Raw genomic sequence first — 22,099 nt, forward strand, 5'->3', positions numbered from 1 at the left:
TGAGTCTAGCAATGGTAGTTCAAAACACTCAATGTTTTCCACACAAAATGAAAAAAACTGCATCCCTATAGAATGAAAACTGTGAAATCAATACCAGGTTTTCAGATCTGTCACTGATGGTTGTGTCCCCTGTGATAAGATATGGCCAGTGAGGGGGCATCCACTTAGAAGTGTTTTTAGCTGGAGGAGAGCAGGTTGACAAAAAAATAGGTGGCTTTTGGATATAGTATATAGATAACATACAGCATGGAAGTAAGACTTTGAAATAGCATGAGGGAAAGAGGACAAGGAAGCTAAAGGTTCTTTTCCAGTAATTGCAGCAGCCAAGGAGGGGCTGGCTACCTACATCACTGCTTCTGCTGGGAAAGCTAAGAGGAGGCATTTGGGCATCTGTGTGTGTCTTGTCTTGTTACATGTGGTTTAATACCTTTGTGTTTTCTTTTTGTGCAGGGAAACTAGATTTTGCTTTCCCAGCCTCATAACCTGTCCTGTTGATCACATTGACCACGGAGGAACATAGAATAGACATGAAGCCTTCTGGATCCGACGTTGTGTCTTCCCTAGCACTGATTCTGGAAAACCCACACTGAACAGTCAGCAGTCCCTGAAGACAGTGTGACCTTTATCTTCTCTTTTTTTGCCTCCTGCCACCCACTCTGATTTTTTCTTCATTGAAAGATAAGTAACTCATTAAGACTCAGCACCCAGTTGTCACTTGAGGAATGTACTGTGTCAAAGCCCTGCAGACTTCTGGATATTTTTCCCTCCCCTTCTTCTTTCTCTTCTTACCTTCAGTTTTATTTATATATTTTGGTATTTTCTCTCCTCATCCCCCTGGCTGTCACTGCTGCATCTCGAACAAATGCAGGTGACAGACCTGCACACATTTTACCATGGACACCAGGCCAGGTGCCAGAGCAGAGCCCAGTTTCTGTGAGCTGCCTATATACAGTGCTGAAGTGACATTTGACACAAAACGTGCCGTTGCAGTGATATAAATATATTTTTTTTCCTTGAATGGATAATGGATTATTATCTCCTCTGAAAGGTGCGTATGTGTGCTGGTGTGCATGTGTTTGTATGAGAGTCACCTCGTGTCTAGAACTGCCTGAGAATGTACCAAAAACATCTCTGGAAGCACAGGAGTCCCCTGTCATGAGAACAGGCTAATAGCTCGTGTCTTCAGTGGTAGTGAGAACACAGACATTAAAAAGTGTTTGATTTCTGTATCTATAAGTGTATTATTTAGCTGCCACACTAACATTGATGAGTAGTTTTTCAGCCTGAAACGGGCAATTTCAAGTTAGCTTTGGAGCTGTGGATTACAGGATCCTAGGGTGCTAAAGATTTTTTAAAATGTTGTTTATTCGTATTAATGCCCTGTTCATCATCAAGATCATCCAGTTTCTCAATGGCAAGGTGATGGAGGTAACACCTCCATATCCATCCACTGCTAACCCTGAACCTATTTATCTGCAAAAATAGGATTTTAAGGAGTTGGTAAATGTGAACAAAAATATGCAATTCTTTCATTCAGAGAAACACCTTGCTCTGTGTGCAAGCTGTGAAAACTTGTAATGTAGTGATCAAACCACTTCATTTGCTCCCAGTAAAAGGGGCAAAAATGCAACAAGAATTGTGAGCTTACAACAGTTAGCTAGAGAACTGTGAAATGTGTCCTGCTTCTTGTGCAGGTGATGAGGAGCTGGTGAGGTGCAGAGAGGGCACTTGTTCTTCCATGGCCTGAGGGACAGTGCTGTGACTTACTCATACTACCTAGGAAAGCTTTCTGTGTCAGGAGAATTCACTCTTAATGTCGTGTAAGCTGGATTGAGTGGAGCTGTGTGCTAGAGCCTCAGGAACCTACAGGTGCTGGGAATTCAGTGTGGGGCAGATGATGCTCCCCATCTGCTCCCTGGGAACTGGTGCCTGCTGTGGTACCCATGGGGCACCATGGACGGCCACGAGATGGGGCTGGGTTAAAATTGTCCACAGCATTCATGGGGCCACGCTGTGGTATCCCAGAGTTGCTCCTGGTCCTCTTTTTCCTCCTTGCTGACCCTCCAAGAGAGCTTCACCTCCTCTACCTGTGGTAGAGGTCCATGGGAAGGGGGCCCAGCAAGGTGCTGGGGTGCCAGGAGGTGCTGGTGGCACTGCTGCAGATGGAGCTGGGAGCAGAAGGAAAGCGAGTGCCATGGCACTTCATCCTGTTTGGGAAGAAGTCATCCATCCCTGGGAACACCTGTGTGATAAGCCTCTGTTTGTTCAGAAATTGTCCTCCTCACACACCACTGGTTGATGTTTGTCCAGGTTTCTTGCTGTACTTATTTTGTGATGGATCTTATGTATTAAAAATATATATGTATAAAATACGAAAGGCTGGTAAGTAACCAGTAAACAGGACTTAAAAAGCAGTATTTTTCTTTTATGTGACATTTTCATAACCAGAAAAAAAAATCTGAAATACTAATCAGACAAATAAAAAGAGAGTGCATTTATTTTTTTGTATCACTGCAAGTATGTTGGAATATGCAAGGACTGTGGTTAAAATTAGAATGTATGAGGCATATTATAATTTAGTTCATACTGAAAAAATCTAACAGCATTTCTTGGTTCATGCATTTGAACGATCTCTGGGTTAGATATAGAGATTTTTCTATTTTGTTTTAATTTGTAATTTTTTCCCCCTCCATGAATTTTAGGTACACATAACTTATGTCATTTATTTATGGTCTTTTATACCTAGTTTGTAAAATTGTAAAATAGTAAACAATGCAAACGTTTGCGTTTGAAAATAATAAAGTAGTTGCTGTACAAACCTGAAATGGACTATTGCTAATTTTTGTATGTTTTGTTTTTTTTTTATTTAGTGATACGAGTACAGAACTTGGAGTAATAGCCCTGGTGTTCAGCCCAGAGGGATTCGTTCTCTTCAGTAGATTTCACAGGAATGTACTCCCAAAGCTCATTTAAACTGCATATCTCAGAGCACGTTACTTTTTCCTGTGTACTGTGCCCAGTATTGAGGTGCTCAATATTTGTGACGTGGGAAGGATGCTGCAGTCAGGTTAATGATCTCAATGATTTTTCCTTGGAGAGCAGGTAGTATATCTATGGGCACCATGCCTGAGAAAAACCCACAGGTTTGTTTTGTTTGCACTCCTGGGATCAGCTGGGATTAGTCCACCTCCCCTGTCTCCTGCTGCCTGGGCTTTGCCTGAGGCTGGACATCACCTTGGCACAAATCCTGCAGTTTTTGCAGCTTCCTTTAGGCCAGGATTTCACCTCTCATGTGGGAGCAGTGACCTTGATGCTGAGTGACTGCTGTTGCTCCTCTGCTTGTGGGCTGTGTTTGCCTTGGCTGGTGGGCTCGTGCTGGAGAGTGGGGGTCAGAGAGGGAGAAGGTGACAGGAGCAGGAGGGGGGAGAGGGAGAAGCCAAGAGGTGAAATGAAAACCAAGAGGCAGGAGAGTGTTGGGAGCAGCAGAAAATTGAGGGGGAGGGTTTCTGTGACAAGGGCTCCAAGCCAGAGGTGGAAAGAGTGGATCTTGTGTGAAGGATGTTGGTGTGTAATGACAGCACACGTGGGGGTGCCCGCTGTGGGACCTGAGTGCCCATGGGGCAATGGCCGTGGCTGCAGTTTAATTTAGGACAGAGGCTTTCTGGCACTTCAACTGCTTGTGTTATGTATGTACCCAGTTCAGAGGTACCACAGAAAGGATGGTGGCTCTTCTAGAAATTTTCTTAAGCTTTTGATTTGTGTATTTGAAAAATACTTTCAACATAGCAAAAGATTCCAGTGGAGCCAGCAGCACCACACTGTGCTGTATGCTGGTGGTACTAAGAAATTCCACCAATAGCACTGAGTTTCTTGTTTTTTCAAAGTAAATTCATTGTCACAGATAAAAGACCCAGCCAGCCAGCCAATTGGGTGTTCCTCTGGTGCATTTATTTGGCCAGGCCATGTATTAAGAGAGGATATGTGTGGAAAAACACATTCCATTTCATACACATGAAGGAAAATTTTTATGAATAACTTGGAATTCTTGTGAAATGAACACAAAACCTTAACATGTTTTTCAGAAACAGCTCTTTCAAAATGCCCAGTGAAGATTGAACACTTGGGTACTCTCTTTCTGAGTCTCTGTTCTTTTTCCCTTTTAGCTCTCAAATCTATGAAATCATCCTATCAGAACCCTTTTACCCCAAATGTTTAATTTTCTTCCAAATATATAGATTTTACTGAACTTTTTCCTTATGAAAAATACACTTATTCTCTCTCTGCTCCTCATTGATTCTGCATATTTATTTAGTAGCATGCAGGAAGTGATTCTTCTAACAGATAAAGCCCAGATATATTTGCATCTTGGTGACAAAGTACATAGCTGCTCACGGGCTGAGCATGGAGCAGTGTTGAGGAACAGGAATGGTTTATCTGGAGTCATTGGGGCCATTAAAGGTATATCAAGAAAAACAAAATGGGTTTTGACAATTGGGAAGAAAAAAAATGTTATTCTCTAAATCAACAACATGATTAAACTAGAGCTGTGTTTGAGGCCTTGACCTCAGTTATTTTACCCTTTCCCTTGCTAGGAAGTACCCTTGGGCCATTGGCTGATTCTCTGTTGAATGGGTTACAGACCTCTGACATATCTTATTACTGGCAGGGGCCCTGAACATAATTCTTTGTTTACAGCAGCCTCTGAGAAACTTACATGGATATGTAGACATTTTCTTTAAAAAATAAAATTAGAACCTAAAGCAATCTATTCCAATCAGCTTAGTAAAATGGGTGGATAGAGGAGAGAGTAGCCACAGAAATATGCTACACCAACCTACTTTTATATACTTACATATATGTGGCAATTCCAGTAAACTGCTGTGGATTACTAGCCTGTAACCAGACCAACAAAGGATAATTAAATCCTTGGTTTTATAGTGCTCTTGATGTTACTCATGACTGTTCTATAAAATCTTGTAAAGAATTAAATGGGCTGAGGTATTTTGGTATTCATTTTTTGCAGACTGTTTTTTAAATGAAAAAAAAAAAAAATAATAAAGAAAAGAAAAAATGCCAGGCAGCAGAAAAAGCACTGTCAGGAACACTATTTCCCATTTCTTTCAAGGTAAGTTGGCTCCCCTGGGGTCAGTAACTCAAATCCTCAGGCCGGGCAGTCTGGGGCTGTTTGGCAGTTGCAGGTGCAGGTAGGTGCCTACTGCCAACTTTTTAATGATGCTTTGGAGCTGCTTAGCCAAGGGGTGCAGCAGCTCAAAGTAATGAGCTCCCGCTTCCCAGATGGATTTTCAGCCTTGCATGAAGCATTTTGCTGACAAAGCTTCCAAAATATCTCCATCATAATCACCTGGAGGGGGGATTTTTCAGAAGCTGACCATCACAGCAGGTAATCTTAGAGAGGTTGGAAAGCTATGGAGGGACCTGCTGTGCTGCTCTGGTGCCTCTCACACCTCTGAGCCTGCCACAAAGTGCCCTGAGCCTGTGTCTGGGAGAGCTGACCCAGGCAGGTCCTGCCCATGCTGGCCCCTTCTTCCTTCCTGCCTTGTGGCCCTGGCAATCAGTCCTTCTCTCACTGTATTACTGGGATGGCAGCTCTCACAAAAGGTGTTGCCTTTCCTCCTCCTCGCCAGCAATTGGCAGGCTGACCTGGGCCTAAGTAGGGTCAAAGGCACACGAGGATCATCCAGCGAGTGAGGAGTTGGGTGGGTGTCCCCTCTTCTGGGAGATGCTGTTTGAATTTCTGCTCAGTGGAAGGCTGGGGAAAGGTTGGTGGCTCTGGGACAAGGTCAGCAATTTGGTTGTTCAGCAGCTGTGGTTGGTCAAGTCACAGGTGGTTTGAAAATGCAAATGTCCTGGAGGTGAGAGGGCAGAGGAGAGTTTTCAGTAGGTTTAAATCTAAAAGTCCCTTAAAAACTCTGGTCTCCAGTTTTCGTAAGTGCCATGGAGCTCAGTGGCATCTCATCCCATGCCAATGGGATCATCCAGAAACTGAACAGTTAAATCAGCAAGAAAATCCCCAGGGAGGCAAAGAAGTGCCTGGCTCATCTGACTTATCTGTGTTTGAGAGCTTACCTGGGACTTCCCAAGCAGCAGATTACAATATAGAAGAAGTATTAGAGAGCATTTACTTTCACCTTTTCAAAAAATTAGTTAATACTCCCATGGGAAAAGATGCTTCTGGAAAAAATCAAGTGGGATTAAAACTGTATGGTGGTGTTGTGGCACACAAAGAGGCTGCTGGGTTGGTTAAAGCAGCATGATATGAAAGGCTTAGGAATGGTGACAGTAAAAGGCTTAGGTGACAGTAATAATAAAATAAGGATAAATTAATTAAACCAGATTAATCTGGTCGTGCATATAGTATGAACTAATTTAACTTAGCCCTGGTTTGTATCAGCTTAAAGGATCTATTCCTTAGCTACATGAAACTTCCATGTAATTTGATTTATGTTATATATATGTGTGTGTGTGTTTCAGCAATAACTCAAGTAGTGATAGCACGTTCAGGTTGGTCTTTTTGTCTATTATATTTTTTTGTGTGGCCAGTATTCATGCAAATATTTAAAATTAATAGTATCCAACAACAGGCAGGAAGGTTTCTGTGGAGTCCTGCAACTCCTCTCTTTGTTGGCTTTGTTTTCAGGTTCATGTGATGATAGCAGATGGGCATTGTTTGGCCAAATGGTTAGGACTGCAGCCTGGCATCCTTGGGGACCTTTTTTGTCATTTTGCAGACTTTGAATCAGCTCACTGTGGCTGTTGAAGAGACAGGACATCTATGTATCATTCACCAGCTTTGGATCTCTAGTATCCACGTGGTGGAGGGAAGAAACGGAAAACTAAACAGCCCCCTCTGCCATCACATGATTGTCAGGCTTGAGAAGGGACACAGGGACACAACAGGCTGCAAGGTATCCAAGTGTCTGAGCAGGGGGCAGCAGCTCAGCTTTGCCTGGAGGAGCTGTGGGAATGGCAGAGCCAGGATTGAGGGGCTTTTGCTGACTGTACTGATCACTCTCAGAAGGAGAAGCAGCTCAGAAGCAGCTCAGAAGCTAGCTGATATTTGTTTCAGAAGTACCAGCAGTGCAGTTTCTGCTGTTTCAAATGCTGAAGATTTACCTGCAATGACACCATTTCACACCAGGTGCTTTTGTGTGGTGGCTTCCTACAGAGCTGGGTGAGGTCAGGAGGGCAGCTGAAGCCACTGGCACTTACTGAATATTTGCAGGCAGCATTTCCACTCCTCCCATCCCCAAGGATTTTGCTTTCCTAAGTGTTAGCATATTCAAAAACTGATGTTTAAAAACTTTTCTAGACTTTTCTACAGGTGCTGCTTCACTTTTCACCTGCTTTTGTTTCTACACCAGGTTGCAGCCTGCAAAGAGCTACTCTTGACTTACCCAGGGGTTTGGAGGTGATTAGTTTTGGAGCCTAAACAGGTGTAAGAGATCATTAGAATGCTTTGAAAGTGGGTGCAGATGATCCAAGAACAAAAAGCATTCACCACCTGCTAAATGCAATCAGCTGTAGGCGATTGACTACTTTTAGCCTTCTTAATTGATTGATGGTGGCATTTCTATGAAGGAGCTATTCTGAAACCCAAGGAAGTCCACAGAACTGTTTCAATTCTAGGAAGAATTTTTGAGTTATGGATTAAACCCGTGTTTGAATTCAACAGTACTGAGTATTAGAAGCAAAATACACAGATGGATGTGCAAAAGCTGTGCTGGATTAGAGTGGGTGGTTTTTTTCCCTTGCTTAGTAACAAGCTAAGCAGTAGGAGGAATATACTTATGAATCCTTTGAAAAGAGCTTGAGGAGTTTTTCATAGTAAAAAGTTGCTGCAATATTGCCCATAGGATCCAACAGTGGTGTTTTTAAAAAGAGGCTCCTTTTAGCCCAATGAGGTAGTACAAAAGCCATCTGTGTCTATCAAACGTGGATGAAATAGCCTTGTATACACACACATTCATAAAAAGAGTTTTGTTTTGGCTGACTCAGAGGTAAATGCAACTGCTTGTCCTCAGCATGACCTTTGCAAGCTGGCACACCAGTGGTCAGTGTGTGTCTGGCCTTGACCAGCTGTGGAAATTAACCCAAGTGGATCCCAGGTGCTGATCATTTCTCTTAATTGCAAACCACAATTACCCTGCTCCTGGCTCTCCCCCCAGCCAGTAGCCGTCTGGAAGAGGAGAAGAAAGGTGCAAGGCAGGAGTTCCCTGAGGATACAAGGTGATTTTTTCTTTTTCTTCTTTGGGCTGGGTGGAAGGGTGAGAGTTGTTACGCTATCAGGAGAGGGAAATTTTGCTTTGATGTGAACAAATTACGAAAGGCTCAGGCAGGACTTGTTTTGGGGCTTTCTGAAGGGTGCTGTTTCTGGGAAACAAGCACCAGATCTGGTGCCCTGGCTGGTGCTTTTGCGGTGGGTATGTTTTGTATCATAAGGAGCTTTTACCTTGTCATTTGCTTACTAAAGAAGTTGGGAGAATGTATCAAGCAGCAACCAAGTGTGGCTTAAATCAGGAACACCTGCAAAATCAGGCTAAATTTGTGTGTGTATGGATTTTAACTGAAAACAGAGCCATGCTGGTTTCTTCAGGTTGTAGTTTTCTAATTTGTTGAGAAATGCCATGGTCTCTGTTCTCTTCTCCCAAAGTTAATTGTTGTTAAACACCAAGTCAACTGAAATAAGCTTTTCTTATTTACAGTAGAGGTAGAAAAGCTGAACAGCATCAGCATGTGTTCCAGGAGTGTATGTGGCCAGTTCTGCTGTGAACTCGGATTTGTATTGACCAAAGAAACCAGAGAGAACAATAAATAAAGCAAGGGAATTGTCTGATCTGACCACAGAAGCACTTGGTAGACTTGGCAGGGTTTACCTGAAGTGCTCCTTCTCTCTCAAGAAACCTGAATGTTTCCATTTGAAAATTTCCAGTGCCAGTACTGGTACTGGGTTTCTTTACCTGTGCTGGAGAACTTGGTCTCTTAATAAAATTGTTCTTGACAGAGACAGACTTTAGTTAAAGTTGAACATAAAGTCCTGGGTTTGGTTGGTTTGCTGTTTTTTGTTTGTTTGTTTTTATTTTGAGGGGGTTTTTGTGTGTTGGTTGGTGGGTTTTATTGGGTTTTTTCTTTTTCTCTCTTTCTGGAGGTAGGGGTGATTCTGTTTGGGTTTTTTTTAATTTGTTTGGCTTGTGTTGGGTTATTTTTTTTGTGGGGGTTTTTGGGGGTCTTTTTATAGCCTTTTTCTTACGCTTATCTCAAGCCTTTCGTACTTCCTGGTATCCAGCTCACATTTATATCAGTTTTTCCTTTTCTGTCATTAAACCTCACATTTAAATTGCCCCTGGTGAAGATTTTCCATTTTCCCAAGTCCTGAAAGTGCTGTGATTTCCTGGCAGCCCTGATCTCACTACAGGGCTGGAGAGGCTTCTGCTCCTCATAATGACCCAAATCACTACAGCGTCTAACCCAGATACAACCATATTTCAGGAATAAATGAAAAGCTGCTCTACTTAAATTATTGAGGCAATAAAGACAATTTGCTGTTGGGTACTGGAGCACTTTCTCCCTTTCTTCTCAAAGAAAGCAGTTGTTGGATATCACACACTTTCCTGTATGTGTTTCATGTTCTGAGGGTGAGTTTTCCCTTCATGTGTGGCTGAGAAGTTGGATGTGGGATTCTCAGCAGACACAGGACCAGGCATTTCTAAACATCCACATAGCCAAACAACTTCCCAGCACAGGGCAAGTTACCAAATTATTTTTGTAACCCTAAATCTTCTTATCTTGCTAGGTTATAAATCTTTTGTTAATCCACCTTTTTCCTTATTGGTCCTAATTTTTATTGATTGTGGAACAAATTTATACTAAAGCTAAGCCCTTTCTGTTTATATAAAAAAGATAGTTCCATTGACTTAAAAGCTTACCTTTTTGAATTAGAATGACATACCGGTTTATCTCATAATCCTTATATCTCATTATCAGCAGGAAAAGCATATGGAATCTTAAATTGAGCAACTGGGGGTCTTGTGAAAAAAATGTGCTCATTGTAAAGTATAGTATGAGTCTGCAAAGAAAAAGCCTGCCTCTTCCATAGGAAGCAATGGGAACTGGGCTTTATCCTTGTGAATGAGGTGACTTGTGGTGTATTTCTCCAGGGCAGCATTGGGCTGGTGGGATCAGAGCTGTGTTGCTTCATTTCTTTCATTTTGCAGCTTTCTGGCCTCAAAGTTACAATTGGTTCAAGTGAATCCTGGCTAAAGCAGCTGTGTTTCAGCTGCATGCTCCTCTGTAGATGTTGTTTGTTATGTGTAGTGTCACCCTTCCTGTTTATCTATGATTTTGTAAACCAAACTGGATTGTTTTAATGGTTTTGCTGAAGAGTATTCAGCTCATGAGCTGTCCTCTTGGATTCATTTGAAACTCAGTGTGTGACTGGGCAGCTGAATTGCATGAGATGTTTTTTTTTTATCTTGCCTGAATCAGTCAAACTTTCTCAATAAGAAACTCTCAGTAATTTAAAAGAAAAACACAGAAACCCAAAAAACTACTATGGGCCACCTTTCATTGTAAACAGGTAGGAATCTGTTCAGCCCTGCTGAGTCAGGAGGTTGTCTTTGCTTCAAGTTTGTGAGAAGTTTGTCTAAAGTAAAAGGAGGTGGCAATGACAGGGACAAATCTGCAACCAGGCTGAGAAAGAAAAGGGAAACCAAGAAAGAGGAGGGGAAGAGGAGCAAGAGAAAAATTTATAACACAAACTTGTGAAAAAGAGCATGTCACAAATTTTTCAAAGAGAATATTGTTCATTTTCAGAGTTTTCACAATTAGAAGTGAAATAATGATTTAAGAAACATTGACTCCGTTAAAACCAAATATACTTACTATTTATCAAAACAAAAAATAATTGAAGTTTGTAATGTGTTAAAGAGTTCAGAATATGGACAATGAGCCATTCCTGGCTGTGGTCTGTGATGTGGATGTTTGCAATGCATTGTGTGCCTCCCTCCACACACAGCTGATTTGGAGCTGGCAGTCTCTGATGTTATTTCACTTGATTTGTATATTTTAAAAGCTCCATCTCCCTCCTCCCTGAAGATGAGGATATTACTTTTTATCTTTGTTTTAATTGGATGTGAAGAAAGCAGATTATTGACAAAGTAAAAATCCAAACATTTTCCTTTGCATTACTTTTTAGAGACCAAATGTTTCCAAGGGTTCAGAGGGCTCTGCAAGCCACAGGTCAAAGCTGGGAAATGAGAAGAGGTGGGAGATGGAGAGCAAATTGTGGTGAAAAATAATGGCAGAGTGCTGGCTGGGAAAAACAATAATGGATATTATTGTTTTCTGGGTAGAACTGAAGGGCTGTGCCCTTGGCTGGTGTTAATTGGCCTAACTCCTCTAAAGTTGGTAGAGAATTGATTCACAGCAGCTGTAATCCTCAAGTTTAATCTTAGCCCCAATGGGAGTTTTATCATTGTCTTCAAAAGAAGAAAGATTTTAAATTGTGTGTTATTTTATTTAGTCATCTCTTAACAGTTAAAGAACTCTGCTCAGCCGGTGCTCCTCTGTGGGAGGGATGGGGTTTGGACTGCTTTATGAACTAGAAATGTGGAACTAGTTTTCTGGAAAATTTGTCCAAACCTTCCCAGAAAGATTTTATTTAATTTTAATGGTTTATTTTTTCACAGCTATATTTCAAAACTGCTGAGTTGCCAAATTTTCAGGTGGAAATTCCAGGCTTTGGCTTGCTTTCTAAGAAGAGTTTGGGTTTAAGTCCAGCCTATGGCAGTGAATAATATATTTTCATGTAGCCATGGTAGGCAACTGGGCTACTGTTAACCAAGCACAGGAGCACATGCATAGATCTCATTTCTACCACTCCAGATAAAGAGGAAGTGAGTGTTGGTCCTTGCTTATCACAGGATAAGCTCAAGGAAGCCAAACATTACTGTTAAGGTGTGAACCAGGCCAGCTGATTGAGGGTTGTCAGATTGCATGAAGGGAAAATAGTTCTCAGCTGGACCAGATCTCCTCCTGAGGGACTTAATGTGGGATTGGCTGTCCCTGTGCACCACTGATGATGAAATTTCAAAGCTACCACAGGTGAAACAAGCCCTAAGAAACAAGAAAATAGCATAAACCTCCTATTTTTGCATCTGTTATCTTCTTTTCAGAGTTTGTAGCCTTCAGACAGAAAGTTAATGTGCTGTTTCAAATATATTTTATTTAACTATGTAGAGTTCTAACCTGTGTTCACAGAATATTGATGCATTCCTAAAAATCTTATTCATGTCTGGTGAATTTAAGATACTAAACTCAACTTCCCTTGGGAATAAACTGTGCTCCTTCCTCACTGAATGAAATAGTGTAGGAAACGTCAAAATCCCTTTGTCAACACTATACAGATAGACACAAAACCAAGACAAACTCCCCTCTCAACACAGCAAACATCCATACACCAGAAAAGCAGTAAGTACATGGCTCAGAGATGAGGTTATTGATGGTGAGGATCACCTTGGCTGCTCTCAGTATTCTTCCTCAATGTTTGTTTGGTTTTTGTTGTTGTAAAGAAATGACTGGATAAAAGCTAATTTTGAACCCACTTTTGAACAGAATATCCCACAAAATTAGAATAATAGGTTTTGGCTATTTAATTTGGTTTTATTTTTTGAAAATAGGCTGTAAGAGTAGTTGCTATGCCAGAGTAGTGGTGTTCTAAGGGCTACTGAAAGGCAAGAGAGAAAGTAGAAACTATATTTTTTTGTTTTCTCAGTAAGTTTTATTCTGCTGGTGAACCTTTCCCCTGATTTTGTTTCCATTTTTTTGCCATTGCTGTCTTCTCAGCTTCACTTTTACTTTCCTTTTTTTCCTGATCTGACTTTGTAAATAAATTTTTATCCCTTTCTTCATCAGATTGCTGCTGATCACTGTAGTACCCAAGAGCTGTAATATTTCATTCTGATTGTTTTCTGTAATTACATACCAAATACGGGTTGCCTTTTTATGAGAAATTCCTGGTGATCCACAGCTATTATTATCTGAAAGCTCATTCTAGACTTCATAATATTGGCAATGATCTTACAGAAGTGCTCTCAGCAGAGGGGAGGGTGAGACTCAGGCTCAGGGCTCCTGTTGGAGTTTTCCTGCTCTGACCACATCCGTGGGCAGGGGAAGGATGGGGACTTGGCTCTGGCAGGACAGTAAGACTAATTATGGTGGGGATTGCTTAGTAGGAGGGGTGTTGAGGGCAATTTTCCTTTTTGCCAGCTTGAAATGAAAACCTGGGTTCTCTGTCAAGCCACATCCCTTCTCTCAAAAACTCCCTACTGCCCAATCTGTTGTCAAGCAAAAAATTGCTTTTCTTTTTCAATATTAAAAAATAATCAGGCTTCAAAATTCTATTCAAACACAAGATTTTTTTCCTTTTCATTTGTGCAGAGGTGCTCCAGCCCCATATTTGTGGCCCTTCTCTGGACCCTCTCCAACAGGTCTGTATCTTTCCTCTGCTGGAGACACCAGAGCTGTGCACAGCGTTCCAGGTGCTGTCTCACAAGAGCAGAGCAGAGGGCCAAAATCCCCTCCCTTGGCCAGCTGAAGCCATTCAGTATCAAACTGCCACAGACTTTTTAATAAGGAGAAGCAAAGAGCTGGCATTTAAAGGCTGTAACAGGAGAATAGCTGGGCACACTGATACTCCTCATGGCTCTCAAGAAATAGGTCACCAAATGCTGTGAAGGCTGCTGCAGCTATCACTGCTAGTAAATAGCTGAAGTGCATTTAATTCTGGCCAGCTTAGGGGAGTTAAAAATTCCATCACATCTTGCCACGGCCTCTTCTTCGTGCTGCACAGGCACTCTATAAATCCACACAGCTCTTTCCCCTCTTACATGAATTGCAGTGCAGTTATTAAACAAATTGTAAGTCTATTTCATATCCTTTTTAATACTTTGAAAACCGCACAATATAGGGCTTAATAAAAGGCGAACGCTCCGAAACTGCTCTTAGAACTGAAAATATGACTACATCAAAAGACTTTGCAAGGGCAAGATTTTAATGGCTGAATAATACGCTGGAACGGAGCAGTAATTTCTTGTCGAATGCTGGGATGAATTATTTATGCTTTGACAACATTATGTGTCTCTAAAGCAGCTTTTAGTTATTCGCCTATTGGAGGACACAGCTGATCCTGCTGCCCACTCTTGTAATGACATTAACCTCCTGACACTACATGACAAGCTTTTCCTCTGAACTGCGATCAATAGCCCATAACTGCTCCCTATTTAATAGGGCCGTGGTTACACTTCAGTTCAGATATAATTAGCTCTTTTCCCCCTTCCTCTTTAAACGTAGTGTGGAAAAAAAAAAAAAAAAACGCAAAACAAAAAGCATGGTGTTGGAATTAAATAAAAAGCCCAAAAGACAACACACAACACAAACCAAAAAAAAAAAAAAAAAACACCCCACACAACAAATAAAGGCTCTTAAGGAAAAGAATAAAAGCATTCAGATAGCTGAATAGGCAGCTAATATGTTCCCTGAAATTCTGTTGAGAAATGTGCAGCCCTTCCATTAGTTCACATCTGCATTTAAATGGAGCTGGAAGCCATGGCAGACAAGGACTTGCAGGAAACAATTACAGAAGTGTTGCTACAGGTGGGCTTGGCTGTGACCTGAGGCGGCTGAAGGACACCCTGATAATGAGAGAAACTTCATTTCCACTCTGTTTGCACCTTGCTTTAATAGAAGCTCAGCTTTTCATTGCATACCATTGGAACCACTTTGTCTCAGATAACTTTAGATTCAGATAAATATGTATTAAGTTTGAAATGAAGTTTGAATGAATGAAAATGAAGTTCAGTTATTTTAATGCTTTTAAACAAAGCTTTCTTGCAGCTCATCTTTTTGCTGCTCAGGCTGTAGGAAGGGCTATTTAATCAGACTAATGAATATCATATGAAAGATAAAGGTTCATTTTTGCCTTCATGTAGCAGAAACTAACTGTCCAGCAACCTGTATGCCAGCTTTTCATTCCTCGGTCTGTAGGCAGATTGCCATGCTCATGCCATTGGCCAAAACAACATTGCCTTTGTTGTAATTTAAAATTTATATTCCCTGCTCCAAATAGGAGGTTTTGGGTGCTTATGGTTTTTTTGTTTAGTTTTTTTTTTTCCCCCCTCTGGTTGAGGGGTTGGGTATTTCATGCTTATGCTCATTTTTAAAGGGCAGGGTAAGTACTTGTAATAAAGTTTAATATTTTTTTCTAAATAGGCTGCTTGCAAGAGTTGTTACCTTCCTATTTCTAGGAATTGCCCTTCAGTTTCAAAATTTTTGGTGTAGATGCTTAAGTTCATGTAAGATTTGCGTCTCAGGTCTTGCTTCCCCTTCTCAGAAATTACTGGAAAATATTCTTTACTTCCTTGACTTCCCTGGCAGGAAGTGATCTTTCGTGAGTGTACCTGTTGTGGCAAAATTAACAGATTCTACTGTGATCTTAGAAGTAGTTATTATTTAGAGAAAATACATTAACTTGTAGTGAAAACAATAGCTTTTGTTTACTTATGTTTTTCCATTTTGCTTAGATGATGCTGCAAATTGCAGTCATTGCTGAGGCCGTAGGAGACTTCCTGAACCTGATGATGCCTTTCTCTCACTCAAAGGGAACATCAGCTGCTCTGTGACATTGATTCTCTGGAGTAAGGGTGAGGTTTGATGAATAACAGTGTGTGTTCCCAGGAAGGTTTACCTTTGCTTAGTAAATATTTTATTTCCTATTTCAAGACTATAACAAAGCCACAAAGCTCAGAATAGAGTGAACAGATATGAAACCATATTTATTCTACAAAACATTCTTTATCACAGTGTACAGTTTTCTGTCTGGACATTTTTTTTTTTTTTTTCAGTATAGATGAATTAAAATAATTGTTAATGCCATTCTAAATTAGAGTAGCAATGCTGTTTGAGGTGGTAGCTAGATGCTAGATGTAACCAACCAAAAGGCTTAAATTTCAAGGAATGTCTGAAGCACCTTCCCATTACTCCCAAGAGACAGAAGACAAGAGAGAGTTGAATTAGCAGTTAATAATATATAATGAGTTAGAAGTTTGAAGTTTATGATGATTCACAATTATTATAAGAAACCAGTTTGTCAATTCATTAATTCAAGGCAAGCTTGTTTTCCTGCACACTGTCTGGAGTTGTGTTGTACTGCCTTTCAACAGAGCTTCATTTTTGGAGGCATTTTTTTCTTTCCTACAGCATGTCTGTCAAGTAAGGAAAGGGTTGGCTAGGTTTTCTGTTCCTCTTCCTTAAATAAATAAATAAGACAGATTTTCAGAGATATATTTGGTAACAGCATTTTCCTCTCACAGATTTGTTGATCTCCCTAGCTGACAAGGTATGTTAAAGCAAGTTCTTATAAAAGTGCTGTCCTAGGAAAAATGAGATTATCTGCTTCTATGCAGAAGGCAGACATCCTCTTTCTATGACTTCTGAGTGCATCAGAGGTTCTCAAATATGAACATCTTGTAGCCCTGACAGTCATCAAAAGGAAGTGAAGGAGACAGAAGTAGAGGGCAGGGAAATGAGGAGGAACAAGGCTGGTTCTCAAGGCAGGGCAGAATTGAAGACTGCAGCTGCAGAATAGATCAGTCTGCCTGAGACACTGACAGTTGGTAATGCAAAAAAAAAAAAAAAAAAAAAAGTCATTTAGCAGCTTACTAAATTCCACAATTAGCAATGCCTCTACTCCAGATAAAAATGGTGAGGTTTGGGGTTTTTTTTATTTGTTGTTTTTTGTTGTTAAATATAATTTTATATATTCTATTATGATGTTTGAAGATCTCTGCCTTTCTTTGAGGCTCCCCTTGTGTTATTTGAACATGTCAGTTACAGTTTCTCTACCATAGATAGTCTCCTCTATTGATAAAAATAGGAATGTTCCATTATCTGCAGTTCACAAAGTAGGAATTGAGGCATACTGAGAAGCAGTTATTTTATTAAAGGTCACCCAGACATATGTGACAAAGCCAGGAACAGAAGTCAGATCTTTAGGATCACAAACCTGTCCCTTAATCACAAGGATATCTTTACTCTTGCATTTTCACTGTTTGAAATGGGCTGAGAAACCTTTTAAGGCTCTGGATTTGTTTAATGGTAGTACAGGATTAACACCAGTCATCCAGCTGGAATTTTCACTAGCAGGTCTTATCACTATGTATTTATTCAATATGAGATAACCTTTAATTTTCCTGCTAGCAAATATTTCATTTCAGAGATACTAAGCTGACTAAACTTACAACTTGCATAAGTGATACAGAATTTGAAGTTAAGCAGCCAACTGTTTGTTGTATTTATAGCTGATAGCAAAATGGATTTCAGTTCATAATTAAAAATAAAAGAATCAGCAGCTTGTCAGCATTACATTGAAAGAAGTCTGCACTGGGAAACATGCAGCATGGCTAAAAAATGTGTGCACCTACTTATTTTCCTGCACCCCCATAATATTAATCTTTGTGCTATCAGCTGAGCTTCCAAGCAAGGATTTCCTCAGCTTTCCATTAGCACAAAGGAAAGTGGGGCCTGAAACAAGTTTCTTGAGTTTTCCTGGGCTTTTCTTTTTGCTGCAGTAACTGGCAGATGCTGGATTGTTATGAGCAGGGTGTTTCTCATCCTGCCAGGCCTCTTCCTAGAGCCCCTGCCAATTCAACCTCACAGTGGGGTACATTGGTCTTCTGAAGGCTGAATGAGCTGAGAATGGGGTTGGGAGTGAGCATGTTGTTTTGATTACAGTCTTTGAGTAGATTTGGCATCTTCATCTGACATGGGGAAGTGGAAATGAAAATCAAACCTGGAATCACCTGCATGGCAATGCAAAGCAATCCCTCTAGGCTGGCACAACAGAGAATTGCAGGACACATCTTGAACTTAGGTACAACTCTGATGTTGGCCTAATTCAAGAGTTTGTTTTTTTATGGCTCGTTCTTTTCTCATCCAGGGGGTGGGTTCAGGCACTTTCTAAAAACAGCTAAATAAGCGAGGTCTTTGAGTGTTTCACTAAGGTAACCTTGGAAGTCATAGAGAAGATATTTTTCCCCTTGTATGTACGCACCCAGTTGCCTATACATAATTTAACAATAGTCACCTAAGAATGGCAAGAAAGTGATATCTTATGCCCCCTCTTGTGAAGTTACAGGAATAGTATTCTGTTACAGCATATAGTATCCATAATGGCTTGAGAGATTTGTTTTTCATATCCAATGTCCATGTTAAATGGAGCAGGAGAACAATAGTAATATGATCGCAGTCTCTATACACTGGAACTCAGGATACAGCTGGGCTGTTTCTGTTGCAAGAAAAGCCTTTAATCCATCTGAACAATTTGCTTCCAAATTTGTTTTTCTATTGCATGATTCCAGAAGTTGTTGCTTTAAAACAGGACTTCAACTGCTGCAGAGCAGCAAGCTATGAACTCCACCAGCAGACAGACATCCTGAACAGAAAATGTTTGCAAGTCTGGGCCTTGTATCTAGATATAAGTCTGAGCTGCCTTCATCACTCTGCTCCTGTGTCCCAGCTGAGACACAAGGTCAGAGGAAGGAAGCTTGAGGATCCTTGCAAATGTCAATGAAGTCACAGTAGCTGCTGAGCATCTCTTTGCTCCTTGATACGATTGCACCAGCTCGGCTGGGCATCTCCTATGATTAGAAGGCTCCCTGTGGAACTGATTGTCCAGACTTTGAGTAGGTTTTCCCTCCCGTGTATTTCTCCTCATAAAAATCAAGCAGATCACATTGTTATTTCTCAGTCTTGCCCTTTCCTGCCTCACAAGTTTTCAGACCTGATTGTTTTCTAACACTTGCATGGGTGTTGTAACTGTAACTCCCACAGAAGAAAGTAAGTAAATCTCCAGAAATAGAATCTTTCCAATGTCTTTCCCCCCCTTCACAGTGATTGGATGTACCCTCTGATTATTTTTAAAGCTCATTCATATTTTAAAAAGATCTGATTAAATATTTCATGAATTTTGATTGTGCTTTAATTAACCATTTCCATACTTAGCTGTCCCACCAGGCTGTTTGTTCACTTCATATTCAGTCCTGCAGTCACAGGAATTGGCTTCCATGTTGCTCTGCATGGGTCTATTGCACAGATTGCCACAGTCTATGGTATTATATGTATTTATTAAATAGATGAGGATAACCCTCCTAATCAGGTTCCTGTGTGACTGTTCATGTATAGAAAGTTAAGGTGCTTTTTCCTAAGCATTCAGAAAATATACCATGACATTTCAATGGTATTTATAGAAAGCAGAGGTAACATGAATAGTATTATAAGTGAAGCAGTTTGTGTTTAAAGTTGGATGAATATTCTTATGAAATATCTTTATTTCTTGAGTGTTTCTCATTATCCACCCTACTGCACTTTTGGCTATAGACAAAATCTGATTTATATAGTGGCAGTTATTAATTCCTCAGGTAGAGCTAACTCATGAGCTAAAAATAAATTTAAATATACTGTGGAAAAATGAAAGAAATATCTATGAGAACAAAACCTATTTACAGCATGCTCCAAATTGGGAAGGATCTAGCAAGAAATGATGTAAAAAGGCCTGGAATTGATTTTTTTTTTTTTTTTTTTTTTAATAAAATTAACTTTGGTCTGCAATGTGATATAACAGGAAAAAAGGCTAGCACAGCATGGGGCTGCATTCATTGGAACACATCCTCAAGCAAATAAACCACAGACTGGGTCTTGAGTTTTTCATGTTTTTTAATGTTTTATTTTTCTCCAGATTATCTGCCTTCAATCTTTCATAGTGGTGTCTTGGGGCCGTGATATCTGCATGCATCCTCATGTGCTTGTGTTTGGGATATTGTGTAAAGATGTCAGTGACCTGAAATTACTGATAAGAGAGAAATAAAGTGGACAGGGACTGTCCAGAGGTAAACGTAAGGTTTTCTGGTAAATGTGACATGGTTAGCAAGGTACCAGCTAAGGAGAAGAATAATTTAATTGATGTATATAGAAGAAAAACAAGGATTCAGTCACACCATGGAAGCTATGATATAATTAAGAGATATAGAATTAGCATGAAACGAAAAAAAAAAAGCCACATATCTGAATATTATGGCAAGTATTCTGCACTGACTTTAGGCTTTCATCACCACAACTGAGGCTGTGGGGGATTCTTGAAAATCAGCCCTAAATGTGTTACTTGCAGAACCCATAAGCCTGCAACACCTCTCCAGGCATCTGGAGAGGAAAAGAGCAGTGCTCTTCTAAGAGGTGTGTCAGGGAATGACGAAGCAAAGTGGAGCAGAGGCTTTTACAAGGGAGAAAGCCCCAGAAACCTGCTTGGGATTCCATGAGCAAATGGCTGCTGCTGTGGCTGTCCCGGGGCTGCTGCCTGGGAGCCCTGGGGAGTGGGTGGAGGTGTCTGAACCCCACAGCCCTGCTCCTTTCTGCTCTCTCCTTTCACCCCTCCTTGTCAGCAGAACTGCAGGTTTCAGATCTTTTTATCCCTCTTGAAGGGATAAGGCTGTCTTGGGGTGTCCTGTTCTGGGCACCCCGGGCTCTGCCTCAGCTCTGTCTCTGGCACTGCGCCAGACCCCTCAGCCCCTCCCCAGAGCCGCCAGGGGTCTGGCACTGCCTCAGACCCCAGAGCCGCCTCACCTGCTGCGCCCTCACAGGAGCCCTCACAGAACGACTGATTTGACAGGAAAAAGCGGGAAAATTTAGTGAAACTGAGAGAAACTTTGTCTCCCTCAACTAAACGAAGCTACAGGTGGAAAGTTTCCAGTCAGAAAGGTGATGGTGGGTGCCATGGGCAGGGCTGCTCAGGCTGGCCATGGCTGCCAGCCCGTGCCTCAGGCAGAGCTGCATGCCACAGGCCCGGCCCTGTGCCTCCTGCACTGCCTGCCTGTCTGAGTTGTGTTTTAGCTGCCAGTGATAGAAGTTTTTTATTTTGTGGTAACAAGCACATTGAATTCTTTTGTTCAAAGTAACATTTGGGGGCTGTGAGGGTGCTTCCCTCCACAACCTGCTGTGTGCCCTTTCAGAAGGGTCCATCGACGCTGCTGACAGAGTGTGAAGCATAAATGAAAGGTAAATGGTGATTTCATCTACACAAAGCATGCTTTTTTATATATTTTTTTTTAATTTTTTTTTTTTTATCAGCCTTTTTTTCATTTTTGGAGACTGTAATGACTGTTTGGGGCCTTGTATTAATGCCATAAAACTGACCCAATTCACAGAAATTTTCAGCAGCCCTACAGCAAAATAAACTGCAGTGCTTGGGAGTAAATGGCATTCAACAAATTGTTTAGGTACCAGATGAAGGTAAAGGGAATGCTTGTATGCTTTCCTTCCCTTATTTCAGTTATTTTTTGCTGAGTTGGGTGTGTGAGCTGCCATGGAGGCACACTGGACCCTCAGAGCCCTCTGGGTCTGCCTGTCCTCCTCCACAGTGTCCTTCCCAGCAGCAGGTACCTGTCCACAGGCTGGGTGGACTTAGTCCTGTTTATTTTCCTCCTAGGATTTGATGAGAACAGTGTTGAAAATGAATGGTTTTAGAGCCATGTGTAAAAACCATATCCATAGATAGACACGGGCATGTATTTGAGGGAGCCACACTGAGAGGAGTGAAAATAAAAGGTGCGTTCTGAGTGTGTAGCAGTAAATCCAACAAATATATTCCCAAATTTTAAGTAAGGTAAAAATCAGCAGCTAAAGCAGTTATCGCATTAACTGCTGGTTGATAAGCACTTTGTCATTCAGTGTTTTCAATATCACGGGGAAAGAAAATGTCTGTTTAGCCAGAAACTGCATGCGGCAACTGAGGTGGCTGTTTGGATTCCCCATCTGTGTGTTGCATGTTCATTGTCTCAGGAAATGCAGAAAACTGCAAGCTGTCTTTCTCATAAGACACACAGCTAATCTATTTCTAGTTAAGAACTGGGATTTTTTTCTCCCTTAAGAAATACCAGGTCCAACTGCTAGCTCACGTATTGCAGTGACTGAGGAAGGAATTGTTTGTGTGTGTAGATGAGCCTGCCCATTTAGATTATTTAAGACTGTAAGAGGA

The 22,099-nt window shown here is 41.0% G+C and overlaps 1 protein-coding gene across 6 annotated transcripts in view; it reads left to right on the top strand.

Moving 5' to 3' along the window:
• Positions 1 to 2,825, top strand: part of EPHA4 (EPH receptor A4) — a 226,855-nt gene extending 224,030 nt beyond the window's left edge. For all 6 annotated transcript variants that reach the window (XM_071751825.1, XM_071751824.1, XM_071751821.1 and 3 more), the window contains one exon: positions 451 to 2,825. The gene's annotated coding sequence lies outside the window, so the exon portion shown is untranslated. The remainder of the gene's footprint in view (positions 1 to 450) is intronic.
• Positions 2,826 to 22,099: the final 19,274 nt, after the last annotated feature.

The sequence above is a fragment of the Heliangelus exortis genome, chromosome 9 (assembly GCF_036169615.1).
Source record: "Heliangelus exortis chromosome 9, bHelExo1.hap1, whole genome shotgun sequence".
Taxonomy (NCBI): Eukaryota; Metazoa; Chordata; class Aves; order Apodiformes; family Trochilidae; genus Heliangelus; species Heliangelus exortis.